The sequence below is a fragment of the Rhinolophus ferrumequinum genome, chromosome 6 (assembly GCF_004115265.2).
Source record: "Rhinolophus ferrumequinum isolate MPI-CBG mRhiFer1 chromosome 6, mRhiFer1_v1.p, whole genome shotgun sequence".
Taxonomy (NCBI): domain Eukaryota; kingdom Metazoa; phylum Chordata; class Mammalia; order Chiroptera; family Rhinolophidae; genus Rhinolophus; species Rhinolophus ferrumequinum.
In genome coordinates this window covers 7,909,058-7,926,848 of record NC_046289.1, presented here as the reverse complement: position 1 = coordinate 7,926,848, position 17,791 = coordinate 7,909,058, and the positions used below count along the sequence as shown (strand labels likewise).

The 17,791-nt window shown below is 51.1% G+C and overlaps 1 protein-coding gene across 2 annotated transcripts in view; it reads right to left on the bottom strand.

Moving 5' to 3' along the window:
- SYNE3 (spectrin repeat containing nuclear envelope family member 3) overlaps nucleotides 1-17,791 on the bottom strand; it is an 87,454-nt gene that overhangs the window by 57,380 nt on the left and 12,283 nt on the right. The window contains exon 1 of one of the 2 annotated variants that reach the window (XM_033109042.1): nucleotides 17,577-17,729. The exons of the other annotated variant lie outside the window; for it this stretch is intronic. The gene's annotated coding sequence lies outside the window, so the exon portion shown is untranslated. Of the gene's footprint in view, nucleotides 1-17,576; nucleotides 17,730-17,791 lie in introns of those variants that run through there. 2 annotated transcript variants of the gene reach the window in all.

Sequence of the window (17,791 nt, the reverse complement as noted above, 5' to 3'; positions counted from 1 at the left end):
GTCCTTGAAGCAGCCCTGGGTGGGACTACGGGTGGCAGGAGACTGGGGCTGCAGGTGTGTCTCTGGGCTGTCCCCGAGGAATCAGCCAGGGCTGGGCAACAGGACGCAGCCCTTTCTGGTTCTGGCAGGCGTTGGTCTGATGATGAGACAGTTAGAAAGGAAAGATCCTTGGTTTCCAGTGTTTGTGTGGTTATCACAAACGACAGGAAGAAGAGAAATGATTTTTTTTTCCTTGACAACAGACGAGTTTGGGTCAGGGCAGACGATGGAGCAGAGTCAAGACAGAGCACCTGCTCAGATGAAACCTGGGTCAAAAGCCAGCGGCCTGTGAGAGTGACACGTCCACAGGAGGCAGGCAAGACCCATGGGCATGGCTGGGGACACGGCTTCCCTGGGAATGGACTGTGAGGCTGTACTTTGGGGGAGGCTGAGAAGCTTCTAGAATCTGAGCTCCAGGCCTCAGTCATCACCTCAAAAGGGTGGAGCTTAAGTAGAGTCACAGGGAAGGCTGAGGGTGAGCCGAGGAGGCAGAAATGTCATTAAAAGTGTGTGGTGGACAGAAAGATGCTGGAAAACGTGACAGACAAACAAAAAGCCAGCCAGGGATGAGAAGCTGCCAACGTTGCTGTGCTGACGGACAGCCCACGTCGTGTGGGCACTTGTCTAGGAGTCACCCCTTCAGTGCTGGGCGCCCCTGCTCGGAGAGGTAGGTCATGGTCCCACAGGAGGCAGCCGAGAGGGGCAGTGGGGCCTCCTCTCGGGTGGAGCAGGCGATGGTGGAACCCCACAGAACTTCCTCTTCCCTCCAGAACGCCGTAGAGACTAACCGGCCACCTGCTCAGAAATAGGTGCTCAGAGGGCAGGGCTGCCACCACCTTCTCCAATCGCAGACAAGAACACTGAGGCTGGACACAGAGCCCTCATGGTGGCACTCAGACTGGAACCTGGTTCTGTCGGATACCAAAGACTGTGTTTGTCTCACTGACCACATTGGCTCCAAAACCAAGTCCCACCCTGCTGCCCATTGGGGCGCTGGGCAGACCTGCTCCAGGGAGGACAGTGACCCTGTATCGATCAGGGTCCAACCAGAGTAAGTGAATCCACTGTGAGTCCAGCTGTGACCCAAAGGGATCTGGCTACATGGAGGTGAAGGCTGAGAAGCTGCCAGGAGACAAAAGGGAACCCAGAGACCGGCCACTTTCCCCACCAGGCTGGAGGGACGTAGGGAGGAGATGACATTGTCAGACCCAGGCTGGGAGCCACTGAGCAGCAGGACCTGGGGTCCCAAAGGAGACGTAACCCCAGCCAGGGCGGAGAGGTTGTCGGCTGTCAGAGAAACCTCTGCAGCCCGCAAGAACTGGCCCCGCTGTGAGCCAGAGCAGAGCAGAGGACGGGAGGAATGGAGGAGACAGCCCCCGAGCCAGGACGGCACAGGCTGTCTGCCGATTTGGAGACTGCCGAGGGAACGGCTCCTTTTGCCCTGATTCTAGGTCCCCTGAGCAACTGGCCAAACTGCAATTTGGTCTCTGGGGAACCAGCCTTGCAGGAAAAACAACAGGGAACTGGCACCGACAAAGTCTCCTGACACTGATTGCCTGCCAGTTCAGCCTCAGTCCACGGATTGCCAGCTGTGGCTCAGAACCCTGTGTCCTGGGGGTCGGCTGGCAGGGACCCTTCTTCATCCCTACTCCCATCCTTCTCCTTCCTGGGCCTGCAAAGCTGAGGCTATAAGGTGGAGGTCCCTACTGGCTGTGGTGCCACCCGTGAGGGGCAGTCACTGCATAAGGGCCAGGTTGGAATAGCCCCCCCAATCCCTCCTACACATTTTCTGGCAATGTGCAAATGTTGTAATACTGCTTGCCATTCCGTGATCCAAAAGCTCCAAGAATCCTGCTTAGGACCTAACCAAATCCCATTAGGGAACACCCCTAAAACATGACACCAAACCCTTCCCAAGCAAAGAAGGGCAAAGTTAGCTTCACAGAGTGGCTGTTATGTGGCTGGCATTATCAGTACCATTTTATAAAGATGGAAATTAGACTCAGCGAAGCCAAGAGCCTGCCGAACACGGTATATCCAAGATTAAGCATAATAATTCAACAGCCAACATGTATCTGGCATTCCATATGTGCCTAACTCTATGATAAAGGCTTAAAACTATTAACTTATTTATCCTGCACAGACCCAGTGAGACACTTATTATTATCCCTACTTCACAGCTGAGAAAGCTGAGGACCAACAATATAAGAACACTGCCCAGCATCAGAGGGATATTAAATAGCAGGGACAGGACTCGAACTCAGGGTGATCTGAGTCCAGAGCCTTTGCTTTTAAACGCCATGGTGCTACTGGGCTTCCATGTCCCTGCTTGTACCCCCAGAACCCAATGAGAGCTGCCCGTGCAGCGCCGGGAGCCTGGGGCAGCCAGCCCTCCATGGGTCATTTTTCATCCATGAGCATCTAAGTTCCAGGAAGACGCCTCCAGGGCATAAATCTGGGCCTCCGCCTCAAGAATCTAGAGCTGGAGACAATAAACGGAGGGCCCAGCTGCCAGGCAGCCTCAGCCATCTGGTACCTGGCCACTCCGGCCCTGTGCCAACCCCGCTGCCCACTGGCATTTCGTTCTGGAACTCAGATGTGTTCATGGTTCAGACTCGAGGACACCACAGCTCCCATGGCGGGCCCCGCGGGCCGTGACAGCCTGGTGTGCCTGCTCACCAACCTGGCCGGGGGCCCCCACCACACTGGCAGGGGGCAGGCTCCCCATCCCGTGACTCGCTCAGCTTTCCCGTGACTCATTCCTGCCCTGCCACACACAGTTTCCACCCTTACTCGTTCCCATTGCTCTTATATTCGCAGATGGAATTTCAGGAACTGAGCAGGCAGCTGGTTTTAATCCCAATGCTTATTCCAAGTGGATTCTGGGAACGCTCGCTTTTGTTTGCTCACTGCAGACAATGCTCTGGAGAGGTCATCGTTCAGGGCTCCCCTAGAGCACAGGACGTTCCTGGCAATTCTCCCTTATGTGGCATTTGCAGAAGTGGATTCTCAGAGCAAAGTGGGTAAAAAGCAGGGAGGGACAGGAACTCTGAGCAGCATCTAAACTGGTCGTTGGACCAGGAGCTCGGACATCATCTTATTTAATCTTACAAAAAGCCTCCAAGATAGCTGAATCCAGAGGTGGCAATGACTGGGCTCCCGCCCATCTTAGAGGTAACACAGGTTAAAGGACTGCCTCAAAGCCACACACACTGCAGGGTGCCACAACCCACCCTCTGCCTACGGCTTGTAAATGGTTAGACAAGAAACTCTGCTCAGTAACAGGGCTGTAAGGGCAATTTTACAATTCTACAAAAGGGATAGGCCTGAGATATTTTCACGACAAATGCTCTGAGAGCAATTTTCAGTCAGCTCTCCATCACTGATAAAAACCTGTGAAAACGGCTGTTGTTGGCAGTGGAAACAGCTGTTCTCTGGCCCAGCTCCTTCCCCAGATACCTTGCCTATAAAACAGCATTTCCAGTCACTCTGAAATTAACCAACCCCAAGCTCTCCATCAAAAGGTAAAGTATGGAGGATAAGATTTCTATGTGGGAAACACTGACCTTGGCAATGCACAATCTAATATAAGTGTCTGGGACAGGAGAGAAGGCACAGGAGCTAAGAGAAGGGGGGTCGGGGGGGCAGGGAGGGGAGCAGAAGGCTGGACTGTCCAGAAAGGAGAGGCAACACCGGGAGGGGCAGGACAGGTGGCTCCAAGGAGTGGGGCCTTAGCTCCAGGACTCCCTGCCGTGGTCCTGAGGGGGACCCTGGCCACGGGGTCACAGCTGGCTGCTGGCAGTGTGGGTGGGAGGTGGGCAGAAGGTGGGGAGGCAGGCACTAGCCGTCAGCTGCAGGTCACAGAGCGCTGGACAGGACATCAGAGAACTGGTCTGGGCCTGAAGGGACACTGAGTGCCTAGGACCAGAAGCATGAGGTTAAAAAGGTCAAGACACCCGACCGGCCTCTGGTTGGGAAAAGCTGACATTAGGTCAGTGCTGCTTTTTCTCACTGTGGGTCGTGGCCTTACCCCACACCTCAGTAGTGACGATACCTTCAGGACTCCCAGATACCCCTGTAGGTGGAATCTCCAAGGCCCTGGGCCCAGAGGAGAGTGCCCCATCGGGCCTGAGGCAAGGCCAAGCCCAGGTTCTGCTCCAGCCCCCAAAGCCCCTCCCTGAGAAGACATGGCCAGATGTGTTGGGGCCTCCAGAATGTCAGCCCCCTGTCCTTATACCTGCCCTCACACCTTCCTTCCCGTGACCCACACCAGTGTCTGTGACAGCGTGGCAGTGACAGATGTCCCATGCCTCCCCCTCCAGGCTCCTCTCCCAAGGTCCTATTGGTCCTAGGAGTCAGAGGCACATGCCAGGCCTCCAGCCCATCACCCCTTCTCCCAGGTAGGAATCTTCCCCACACAGGGGAACCCTGAACCCCCCAGACCTGACTGGCCGCCCGGCCCAACCTTCCTCGGCATCATCTCCCATGGGACCGGTGTCCCCTCCCCAGACTGCCTGGGCTGCAGCCTAAAGGAGCAGGTGTGACCATAGCGACCCTGCACACCTGGCCACACCTCCTGTGGCCCTCAAACCCCAATAATGTGTGAACAGACCTTTTTAAAAGAAAATTACGGCTGCACAATAACATATTCTCAGAACCCACACTTATCAAGGAGGACCAGAGACATGAGAGCATTCTACTGGATGAAATGTCTTACCATTCACAAGCACTGCACCAAAATATCGGGCTTTTATCGCTTTGTTTGTTTTTATCAGATGAAAATTTCAGCACTTATAGAACTCGTGGTGTCTGGAAAATTCCTCAAACCCCAATTTGAGAGACCCTGGCCTGGAGGATGAAGCCAGCGCTCCCCGGGACCCTCAAGGCGGAGTACTCACCAAATCCTACAGCCCTAAGTCACCAGTCCCTGCATGCCAGCCAGCTACACCACACTGCTGATGTTTCTAGAAGCTTGAAATCGGGGTGCTGCCTCCCCAGTGTAGTTCTTCCTGGCAAGTCCACTCCCACTCCACCCTTCCACACCTCCTTCTGGGAGTCTCTTCCCTGTTCCCCTTTTAAGATTCAGCCTCAGCCACTCAGAGGGAGGTACCTTTCCAGTTCCCCAACACGACCACCACCCTTAGAGACAACCCTTCCCTTCCTGGGTCCCTCCCCACGGGGCCCTGTGCAGCTACCAGTTATTGCGTGTTTACTATGCACTTTATGTGGATTTCCGCACGTTCTCCTCCCTACAACCTTAGGAGGTAGGTACCAATATTGGACCTGTCTCACAGTGAGCAAACCGGCGCAGGGAGGCACGACGGACGAGATGAGGACGCGTGGGCCCAGGACAGGTCCAGCAGTCTGCCTGCACCGTCTGTCCTTCATTCTCCCAAAGGGTCGGCACACACAAGAGGAGTTGTCTGGAGGAGGGCACGGTCGGGTTTATCTTAGTGACTGATGGGGACGTGGGGTGCCTTTATTGTTAACAGGGGAATAACTGATGAACAATAAACACATTTGCACCGCCCAGTGTGACAGGTTTTGATATATACGTCCCTGACAGCATCACCCCAATCAACATAAAGAACTTACTCATCACTCCCAAAAGTTTCCTGATCCCATTTCTAATCCCTCTCTCCTGCCCCCACCCTGTTCCGGGCACCCAATGATGTGTTTCCTGTCACTAGAGATTGGTTCGCATTTCTGGAGGTTTTTACACTAATGGGATGAAACAGTGTGTACTTTTTTTTTTTTTTTTTTGGCCTGGCTTCTTTCGCTCAGCATAAGAACTCTGAGACTCACCCATGCTGTTGCTCATAGCACTGGCTCATGTCTTTCTGTGCTGAGTAATACTCCACAGTATGCACACACCACAGGTGGTTTATTCATTCACCCACTGAGGAAGAGTCTGGGGCGATGACAAGCAAAGCTGCTCTGAACACTTGTTCGTAGACATGTGCTTTCATTTCTCTTGCAGAAATACCCAGGCGTGGAGTGGCTGGATCATATGTAGGTGTATGTTTACATTTTTAAGAAACTGTCAACTGTTTTCCAAAGTGGCCACACACGTTCCATTCCCGCCAGTCGTGTGCGTGAGTTCTGGTTCCCGCACATCCTCCTGAGGGCCGTCTTTTTCACCTTAACCCTTCTAACTGGTGGGCAATGAAAGCTCATTGTGGTTTTAATCTGCAGTCCCCAAGGGCGAACCATCTGGTCGACTTTGCGCAGGTATTTCACGACCCCCTTCCTAAGTTTCCGGATGCTGGCTGGGCACTTCCCAGCCACCTCCCACTTTAAGGCTGTTGTGCTCTGCCCTGGGCCTGTTGGCTGGAGGCTAAGGGAGTCAGAAGCTGAGTGACAGGGAGACGCACAGCCCACGGGAAGCTGACCCAATTCCAAGGGCACTGGACTGCCAGGGGACTCCTTGAACAGGCGGTTCTCTGAGGACAAAATCAGGCACTCTGAACCAACAGCCAAGAGCCTGTAAAAGCAGATGAATGAGTGGAGTGCTTTGTGTGTTTGAGGGGGTCCTCTGAGCTCCCAAAGAACGCTAACCATTAGTAAGGGAAATACACTGCCAAAAAGCCCTGCTCCATCAAACGTGCAGGACTGTAATAAACGTGTTCTGTTCTGGCAACCTGAAGGTAATTATCCGCATTACCATGTGACAACATGTACTAGCCATGGGCTATCGTAAGTGACAGTGCGGCCGGCATAGCATGCTGGAGTAAATGCCACATTGTTCCAAGCTACAATTCCAACTTTCAGTGCATTGGAAACAAACATCCTACAAGGTAGGTGCTATTATTAGCCCCATATTGTGGATAAGGAAGCAAAGCACAGAGATGTGAAATAACTTGCCCCGAAGCATGAGAGCTGGAATTGAAACGGGCAGACTCATCCCCCAGGCTTCTCATTAACCACAGCACCCTTACCTGCAGACGAGTAGTCAGCACTCACCTGGTCAGCATGTTAGGTCTGGTTGGGGAGCTCAAGGAGCAAGGAAAGCGATGGCCACTGCTAGATGGCAGATGAAAGAGCTGTGACGAGTTCTCTATGGTAGTTTACCCCACAGTTCAACCTGTCTCTCGTCAGATACCACCCAGAGCAAGTGTTCCCATTCGGATCAAGCCTGCGGCCCCATCTGAACAGCAGTGTTTTGTCATCCATCCCTTTGCACCTGCAGCCCGTGATTGTTGTTGATGTGTCTGTCTTCCCATTAGGCTGTCACCTGGAGGACGGAGGCTGGGTCACCCCTGCTCGGTACACCCAGGCAGGCCTGGAGCACAGCTGGTGTGGAGGAGGACGGCAGTGGTGCTTTCTAAATGAGCACAACAGCTACGTTCTCAGAGAGGCAAGGCGGGTTCTCATGGGGCCATGCCAGGATAGGGAGTTGCTGGAACTGTCCCAGCTTTGAGACTGGCTTCAGATCTCAGGCTGCAGGGCTAGGCCTGATGGCATGATGGGGCACCCCAGGGAGCCAACGAAGGGTTCTGCAGAAACCTCCCTGGGTCAAGTCTCAGCAGGTCCCAATTGGAGTACTTCTTAAGAATCTTCTTATCTAGCTGTGCTGTTTTATAGATAGGGTGACAGACTGAGAGAAGCTAAGAGACTCACCCAAGAGCTTGCAGCAGCTCTTGTGGCCAGGACTCATCCTGGTATAAAAACATTGTATTCCTCTGACGGGGAGCACTGTATTTCTTCAAAATGACCCACAGATAAAGAAACAATAAGCTCTCTTCTTTACGGACAATTAGTTTTCAACAGGGGTGTGGAGACAATTTAATGGGAAAAGAATAGTCTTTTTAACAAACAGTGCTGGTACAACTGTATATCCACATGAAAAAGAATGAAGCTGGACCCCTACCTCATGCCAAATACAAAAATTCAGTCAAAATAGATCAAAGACCAAATTGTAAGAGCCAAAACCTTCGAAGAAAACATAGGCGTAAATTTTCCTGACCTTGGGTTAGACCATGATTCCTTAGATGTGATACCAAAAGCACAAGCAAAAAAAAATAAACTGGACTTCATCAAAACTGAAAACTTTTGTGTTTCAAAGGACACCATTAATAAAGTGAAAAGACAACTCACAGAATGGGAGAAAATTTTTGCAAATCATGTGAGTGATAAAGGACTTGTGTCTAGAATGACAAATAACCCAATTATAAAATGAGCAAAGGATCTGGATAGACATTTCTTCAGAGTACATACAAATAGCCAATAACCATGTGAAAAGACACTCAACGTCATCAGCCATCAGGGAAATGCAAATTAAAACAAAAATGAGATACCCCTTTACACCCATTAGGGTGGCTATAATAAAAAAGAGAGACAATAATAAAGTTAGAAACTGGAACGCTCATACGCCGCTGATGAGAATATAAAATGGTGCAGCCACTTTGGAAAACAGCCTGGTAGTTCCTCAAACGATTCAACACAGAGTTACCATATGATCCAGCAATTCCACTCCTAGGTATACATATGTCCACACAAAAATTTGTACACAAGTATTCATGATAGTTAAAAAAAAATGGGAAAAAACCAAATGTCCATCAACTAATGGACAAATAAAATGTGTTATATACATACCATGGAATGTTTTTCAGCAATAAGAAGGAAGGAAGTAATGATGACGCTACAACATGGATGACTTTGGTAACTTTATGTTAAAGAAAAAAGCCAACCATAAAGGACCAAATATTTTATGATTCCACTTACATGAAACGAGTACAACAGGCAAATCGATAGAAACAGAAAGTGGATTAGTGGTGGCCTAGGGTTAGGGGGATGAGAAGAGGGGGGTTGTGCAGAATTTCTTTTTGGGGTAATAAAAATATTCTAAAAATGACTGTCGTGTACGACTCTGTGAATATACTAAAAGGCATAGGATTGTACACTTTAAATGGATGAATTGCATGTTATGTGAATTATATCTCAATAAAGCCGTTTAAAAAAAAAAAGAAACAATCAGACTCCCAAAACTGAGGGCCATTCAAATTGATCTAGTTTAACCAACCAGCTTTGCTTGAATTTCCTTAAAAATGTACCTACCAAAAGGCTTCTAAGACTCTTGCATACTTCCAGTGATGAGTGGCTCACTACCTAGCACAGGCAGGTTATTCTGTTACATAGCTCAGGCAAGAAGGAAGTTCTTCCTTCAGGGGAGCCAAAGCACATACCTTATCACGGTGTGCTGACGTATGGGAAGCTAAGTGGCTGCGTGTTCTTTTTCAAAATAAAGACCAATACCTTCCACTCACTGAGCATGTATTAGGGGCAATGAATCGGCTCCTTCCTGTCTAGGCACTTATCACCTCACTTGATCCTAAGGCAACTTGGAAGGTTGTTATAACTGTCCCCCATTGCAGAGGTAAGAAAACCTGAGGCTCACAGAGGTGAAATAACTTGACTTTAAAGTTTCAGAGCTTGGAAATGTAATGACTCTGTGCGATGTCAGAGGGATAGTGGATGGGGGGGAGGGGGGTACCCAAAGTGTGAGGGATATAAATGATAAACGTCTAAGTATTACTTTGTCTTGTGCACCTGAAAGAAAGAAAGAAAGTAAAATAAAAATAAATAAAAAGTTTCAGAGCTGTTCACTCTTACTGCCAAAGAGGCAGAGCTGGGATTGAACTTGGGACTATTGGATTCCGAAGCTGCAGCTGACCCAGCCACTTTTGCCAGACTGCTTCAGAGAGGCTGACACCATCCCAGCATCCAAACTGGTCTTGCAGGCATTATATGAATGGCATGAAATTTTCAAATCAAGCAATGGAACAAACAGAGCACAAACTGGCCCCAAAAGAAAGGCTGAATGCAGCCCAGTGAGATGGGACCAGTGAGTCCTGCTCCAGGACTGGCCTGGGAGCAGGAGGTGTGGCCTCCAGTGAAGGCAGTACCACGGGAAGCCCGCTGACCCTGGCAGTCTCAGAGGAAATGAAGCTCAACGAGGCCCTCAGAAGCATTCAAAACAGCCTTGGGAGCCAAGGGAGGCCGCATCTGGTATTCGGAATTCCTGTGAGATGTTCCTCAATTCAATTCAAAAGCATTTGCTGAGTTTAACAAAGGCATTTTTCACACTTGAGAGACGGGTATTAACATTCCCGTCCATTTTACGGATGCAGACACTGAGACTGAGAGGAGTTTCATGACCTGCCCAAGGTCCCAGAGCTCACGGCTAGGACACAAGAAGTCAAATCTAAGACCATTTGACTTCAACATCCAGACATACCCAGGCGTGCTGAGCCAGACGTGCGCCTGCAGACGGCAAAGCTCCTGGTCTGCAGGGCTCTAACTGAGGCTGCTACAGCTGTGCCAATGGAGAGACACACCCGAAGCTCTTGGAGCCCAGAGAATGGAGCAACGATGCTGATCAGGGAACCCAGGGAGGGGCTCATAGAGCAGGGGACACCCTGGCTGAGACGGAAGGATGAGCAGGGTCTGAAGAAGAGAGGTGGGACAGTGCAAGGCCAAATTCAGGGACTATCAAGGGAGACTAGGAAGCAGTGCGGAGGAAGCATGGCTCGGGGGCCTGAACAGTACCAATTCATAGGGTAACATCGACTTTAATTTGTATGGCAATAGGGGGCCCATGAGGGTCTGTGGGCAGGGATACGTAGCAGGCTATAGCAGTGACAGACCCACAAGCAGCCGGGAAAGCATCTGGTCAACCTTCTAGAAACAACGCTGGACCGGACCAGACCGAGGTGGCTCCTTACCACTTGACACTTAGGTCACACGCTAGGAAATGCCTTGTAAAGTGCCATTTAACCCCAAGGCATCCTTCTTATTGGAAACCCGCTCTTCAAAAAAAGGACCAAGAGGTCAAGTCAAAGGATCTTTTCTCAACAACTAGTTGAACTTGCAAACCGCTGTAGAGAGCAGCCTCCATCCTCGCAAGTGTCTGTGTTGGAAGCTTGTCCTCTCGGGCCCTCTCCCAGCAAACACCCAGCCAGCACCAGGACCGGTGCTGTGTGGTGGCTAACAAGTGTCCTGACTGCTCGAACCCTGTCCCCACCCCAGGCCCATCTGACCCTATGATCGTCCTGGACGGGTGTCAAGGTCACTATGGGTCGGACCCTCAAATGCTAAAGGTGACTCCTGTGTTGGGGAAAAGGTCACCGAAAGCTCTTACATGTGAGTCCACCTGCTATATGCCAGGCACTGGGCAGACGCTGTGCACCTCTGACCCACCAACCACCAGAGCAGAGGTGACGGCACCCACTTACGGGTGGGGAAACCAAGGCTCAGAGGGACCACCTCTCCTGCCCAGCTCAGGCAGCCACTGAGGTGCAGCATTGGGAACAAGCCCCGGCCCAGTCTGGCTCCAGCTCTGTGCCATGCTGCAAAATGGCCCGCAAAATGAGGAAGTGAGTCAGGAAGGCGAAAGAAGGGGGGTTCCTTTTTGAGTCAGAACAGGATTTCCCATCACACACCCGAGTGACTGCAGAGACAGGCAACGTGGGGGGTGAACCCCAGTGGCTCAGACTGACAAGGTGGCCTGGCTCTCTACAGTGAGCGTGCCTGAGATGGGGACAATCCCGAGAAGCATGCACGGCGTAGGGTTACTGTTCTTGGGTCCCGCGACACCTCCCCAGTACGTTTCTCGGGTATATGGCTGCAACTGAATGAGGACAGGGACACACATCTCAGCTGTGTGGGCCCTGGGCCTGGGGTTCCAGGAACTGACAGATGAGAAAAACCCAGCTCACTCTGATTTCTCCCCCTCGTACCTTCCTCCCACCCAGATGAAGGATGCGCCCTGCAAGGACCTCAAGCGCACAGGCAGAGAGCAGGGCTGGGTTCATTTCATCTTCTCACCGAGAACCACACCAGGCCCAATTTCCCTCCATCCCAAAGCTTTGGAGACACTTAATTCCTTTTAATGACAAATTTGGTTTCAACACCTGCACTGTACCAGTGCCTGTCTGTGCTCTTGGGTGACCTGAAAGCTCACTCTCCTTTTCTCTCTCTAGAAGATGGGCACAGCACTCAGTCTTCTCAACAGGAGTGGTCTCCCTGGCAGGCCGAAGTCTCTACAACACGGCCTTTCTCAACCTGAGACCTTCCGGAATCCACCAGCTCACCAAGGTCCTGTGGGCAGTACTCCCTAAGTTCGCTTTTCAAAATGTTTCTGTGGACCAGAGATTTTAACCTGCTTCCTCTGAGAAGTGTGCACGGTCCTGGAGGATGAGGGCGCCACGAGCCCCTGAAACCTTATACATTGCGCGCGTGCTCCTGGGGAGGCCTACAGGTCTCATCAGCTTCCCGAAGACCCGCTGACTCAGGGAAGATTAAAAACAAGCTGGCCACAGGGACCCATGGTGCTAATCATTAACATTTCTCATTGTAAATGACCCAGAATATTCCATGGGGTAGATGTCACAAACTTTCCTAACCACTTCCATTTTGCTGGACAGTTACCGTTGCAATTCTGTTGTTGTTGTTTTTCTCAGCCGAAACTACAACATTTGGCAAGTGTATCATCTATGGCATACAATTGAGAGCCCGGGTCCCCTCTGCCCACAAGCAGAGAGTAGCCCCGATCTACGCTCGGATTATGCCCAATGGTATTTTGCACCAGGCCCTCTTTCGCTTCTGGAGCACAGCCCGCCTTCGCTTCAGGGCGTGTTTCCCAAGTTAGTGGTCACATGGCCCTCGCGGTGCGCTACCAAGGAAGACCGAGGAACCAGATCTGTGTGATGGGGGCAGCTGGGCTGGGCCAGGCCGGGTGGGGCTCCCTCCGGGTGAGTCACTGCCTAGCCTCACACAGCCACAAAGGCCTGCCTCTTCTGGGACTCCACAGCCAGCCTTAGCCAAGTGGAGTTAACTCCTCTGCCTTCACTTTCTCATCTGTAAAACGGGGGTAATAACAACAACATGAACGTCTTATTGTTGATCTGAGGATTAAGTGAGTTACACTGGTAAGTGCTTAGAGTAGACATGCCATAAGGGTTTTAAAAATAAACTCACAAACGTGACAGTTCTACTGAGAGAAAAACAAAGATGCGGTACAATAATCCAGCAAAAAGGAAATGGTTAAGAAAAGTTTGTGATATCCATTCCATGGAATATTCTGGGCCATTGACAATGAGAAATGTGACAATTAACACATGAACTAACAAGGGAAAAAAAAAAAGCATGTTGCAAAATTCCATTCACTAGACTTGGGATTGGCGAACTTTTTCTGGAGAGGATGAGAGAGAGTAAGTAGTTTAGGTTTGGCGTGCCATATGGTCTCTGTCACAACTACTCCAACCTGCTGTTGTATGAAAACAGTCACAGACAATATGTAAATGATGAGCTTGCCTGTGCGCCAAAAAGTTTGTTTATAAAAATATGCGGCATTTGGACAGTGGGCTGTAGTTTGCCAACCCTTGCTGTGCAAATTATGCAAAAACTGTGTCAGAAAAAATAAGGATCTAAAGGAATATGGAAAAAAGTAAAGAGTCCTCTTAGAGCAGTGGAATCAGAGATACATTTTTTTAAGTTCAATTTCCTTAAGGTGGTAGTAACAGTTTGTGGGGACAGAGCCAGGAGTGCAGTTTCCAGGCTCTCGGCCTCACATAGAAAGGTGCTGGCTCAGGTAGTAAATGGCCATCAACTGTGATTGGATGGCCATCAGCTGTGGCTAGTTGGCCGTCAGCTGTAACCAGTGAGCCATTGGCCACTAATATAACTGCCGTCGCTACGCTAGCAGCAAATAGGGGGCCAACAAGAAGATGGTGGCTGAGCTAGCAAGCGCGGATTGCAGTTAGCACGGCGGGTTGCGGACAGAGTGGCTCCTGCTTTCTGTGTCTCCAACCCAGCCACCAGCAAGAATATAGTGGTATGACTCTTCTATCTATGGCCCCGTGAGTGTTCCTTTTTGGCCTCACCCTATCCTGCGTTCTTATGTGGGGAGCAGGAGCTGAGACCCCGCAGGCCGCCCTGCATGACAAATGGGGTCCAGCGAGCAAGGTCCCCCACATGACAGTTTTTTAAAAATTAAAGGACTTGGGGTGGCTGGTTAGCTCCGTTGGTTAGAGCAGAGTGCTAATAACACCAAAGTTGCCGGTTCAATCCCCACATGGGCCACTGTGAGCTGAGCCCTCCTTAAAAAAAAATGTAAAATTAAAATAAAATAAATAAAAATGAAAGGACTTTAAAGTTACATACATCGTAATAACAAAAGGTTTCACTGTTCTATTAGACTTCCAAATAAGTTCAAATAAGTGTAATTCGTATTAATAAAGCCCAGGTGTTCCCATTATGCGCTACAGAAAAAGTTGAGACTTTGAAGTATGGACAGTCTGGGACTGAATCTGGCTTCTCCATCTACTACGAGCTGTGTGACCTTGGGCAGGTTCATTAACACTCTGTTCCTTAGTTTCCTTGTTTGAAAAATGAGGGTAAAATGGCACCAACAAATACATAAAGGCCTGGCACTGAGTCTGGGGCACAGTGAGCCCTGGATGTGAAGCAGCGCCTCTCGGACCTACACAGACCCACCCTGGTCGGATCCTGCTGACGCTGGGCCGATGACATCACCAGCAACGAGGCAGACTAGAAAACCCAGCACTCTGCTTCTGCTTCCAGCTAAGCAAAATGCCTTCCCATGGTTTTCAGGTTTGGTTTATAAAACGACACAGAACGATTTGAACCTCGCTCTTTAATGAATAAAAGGCACTCCAGCTGTGGGAAGAATAACCCAAGGAAGGCCAGGTTCAGTCCACAAGGGAGTTCTCGCTTGAAGGGAGTGAGTTCTCGGGGCTGGACTCCCTGAACCCCAGGAGAGACCTGCGGAGCCAAATCGATGCCCAGCTCCGGAGACCTGGGAACCAGGGTGCTTCGACTCCTTCCTGAAATCTGCCAGTTTTGCAGGAGGCGGAAGAATCAGAGTCCTTTCAGAAAGGGGCATTTAAGGGCTCAGAGTCAAGGTCCTTTCTGACTTAAACCCTCCAGTGTTCCACAACCCCCACCCGAGAAAGTGAACGATGCTTAGAAGGACAGTGGAAGTCCTTTATCCATCTCTGCAGCCTTCCCTCCTACCATTTCCAACCTCCTTTCCCTGCATCAGGGGCTCCCTGGGCCTTTTCCATCCATGCTGTTCTTTGCCTGGCTATATTTACCCATCAACGCTGGCTCTTCAGGAAGCTCTTCAGGATTTTTCAGGGGATAGATGGCTGGGAACTAACATTGCTAATTACCTACACTGTGCTAGGTGTTTATACACATCAGCTAATTGAGGTCTCCCATCCACTGTTAAGTAAGAATGATTGTCTTTTTTTTTATATAATCAAGGTTCAGAGTGGTTAAGTAACCTGCCCAAGGTCACACTGCAAGGAATCCTGCTACCCCATTCTCCCCAAGAGGTTTAAAATCATCCCTGTTTGGCTGGAGTGCAAGGTCCACTGAGCTATCTAAAAGAGTCTATTCTCCGTATCACGAACCCCTACTTTATACCTGATAGCCAAAGAGCACCTGAGTCCTTCCCTCCAGGAACCTTCACCTTCTTGGAGTCCACGGTCGCTTGTTAACAGGCTGTGCAGGTTATAATTAGCACATGTCAGTTCCTGCCAGGGCTTGGAGACGCCAGATTTACGATGTGTCCGTGTGAAGACAAGGGCACCTGGCCTTGGGACTGACTTTTGTTCCTCTGCTCACTGGGGTAGCAACATGAGGGTGTTATCAGCAGAGGTGAGAGAAATCCCTGTAGACTCAGGGATTTCTCCCTAATCTCCCAACCTCAGCACCAGAGGCAGCTGGCATCAGGCAGCAGGGAGAAGCCGACCCCTGGGGCTCTGGGGAGTGACAGGCCCCAAGCACAAGCTGGCCCTTGCAGATGAGGCTGCGTCCTCCCTCCTGGAGGGGCCTGTGTCTGGGCCTGAGCTCCCCGTCAGGCCCCAAGGACAATACTCCATTGTCATGTGTAGAGCACGGACGCTGCCCAAGCACTGTCGCCCTGGTTATTCCCCCTTGACCCGTCTCCTTGACAGACCCACTACAGGGCCAGTAGGGAGCTTAATCCCTTTCCCACTGGAGAACCCAGTGTTCCCAGTTCCCTCTAACAGTCCCTTAGGGGAGCCCATGTCCCTTCCTGCTTCTGCCCCAGAAAGGTCACGCACCCAGGTGGGTGGTCAGCAGATACACAAGCCCGTTCTTTGTACTCCCAGCCCAGGGGCCCGTGGGGGGCAGACACACGCGGCTTCCCACGTCACGCACAATCACACTGGACTTTCTAAAATGTGTTTTCTCCTCCTCACACACAATGCTGGCTTTGATGGATTTCTTTGAAGGGACTGATGGCTCACGTGCCGTGCATGACAGGCAAAAGCCCCATCCCTGAGCTGACCACACTCCAGTAAGGCTGCCACCAGCCAGGGGAAGGTGCATTCTTCCTGCCTCCTTAGCAGGAAGCACGCCCATGTGCTGGGCCTGAGCCATTGCCCCTCCAGGGAGGGGCAGCCGCCACCCTCAGCCAGCAAGCAGGAGAGCCCTTGCCTTCACCTTCGAATTTGCTGCACGCACACGTGACCTCCTCATATAGTCTTCCTCGCTTTTCGCTTGCTAGAATCATTGAGATGATTCTAGATCCTTTAGATGTAAGTAAATTCCCTCAGAGCAAAGGCTGCCATTCGTATCCACTACTCCCATTCCGCCGCCTAGGATAATGCCTGGCACACAGTAGGTGCTCGGCAAGGAGTTGTTGAGTGGATGAATGAGTGCCTCTCTGCTCTATGTGTTCATTCCTTCAAGAATCCTCATGGGGACTCCAGGTGGTAAGTGCAAAAGACAAAAAACTAAACCTGGGACCTTCCCCTGAGGAGCTCCCAGTGGATGGGGGAGAAAGACACATAAAAAAAGAAGTCCAATTAGGGAGCTGAGCACGGTTTGGTTCAGGGGGACACAGTGGAAATAGGAGACACGGCTCGTGGTGAGGGATAGTCACGAGATGAGGCACATAGGAGGGGGCCACGAGAAGGAAGGGCATGCAAGAGAAGGAACAGCACGTGCAAAGTGGCAAAGCATGAACTAGCATCTGAGTAATCTGCCCCAGCAGGGAGGAGATAAATGTGGAAACCCTCAACCCATCATCCAACTGCATTTATTAAACACTCTGTGCTCTGGGGCAGGCAGGGGTTGGCCCGAGGCCAAGCGTGGTTTCTGCCTTCAGGGGGCCATCAGACTTGGGGGACATCGAGTCAGCGAGTCTTCGTGCTCACAGGCTCCGGGAGCACAGAGGAGGGGCAGTCAGGTCTGAGGGAGCACTGAGACTCGGGAGAGCTGACCCGTTCCACTGCCCACCCATGACCCAGCCTGCCCAAAGCCATGGTCGGAGTGGCACGACTGACCTAGGGTGACCAACTCATCGTGGTTTGCCCAGGACTTTCCCAGTTTTAGCCCTGAAAAGTCCCATGTCCCAGAAAACCCCTCAGTTTAGGGCAAAGTGGGAACCGCTGGTCACATCTATTTCTACCTTCGCATCCTCTTTCAAACCAACCCCCTATTCTTGACACCCCACCTCCCACCCCAACCTCTTAGCCACTCACAGGTGGGGGCTGGGTGTCCAGCAGTCTGTGTCAAGAGCAGCTTTTCCTCAGGTGACCAAGAGGGAGACGCTGCAGCTTACAGACAGGACAGCAGCCGGAGAGTCTAATGTCTGCGTGTCCTGCCTGCTCCGGCTAACTCTTCACACACGGGCAAGGGGTGTGGAAACACTGGCTCGGCCCACCTTCCCGACTGGGCTCCTCACCACAGCGGCCGC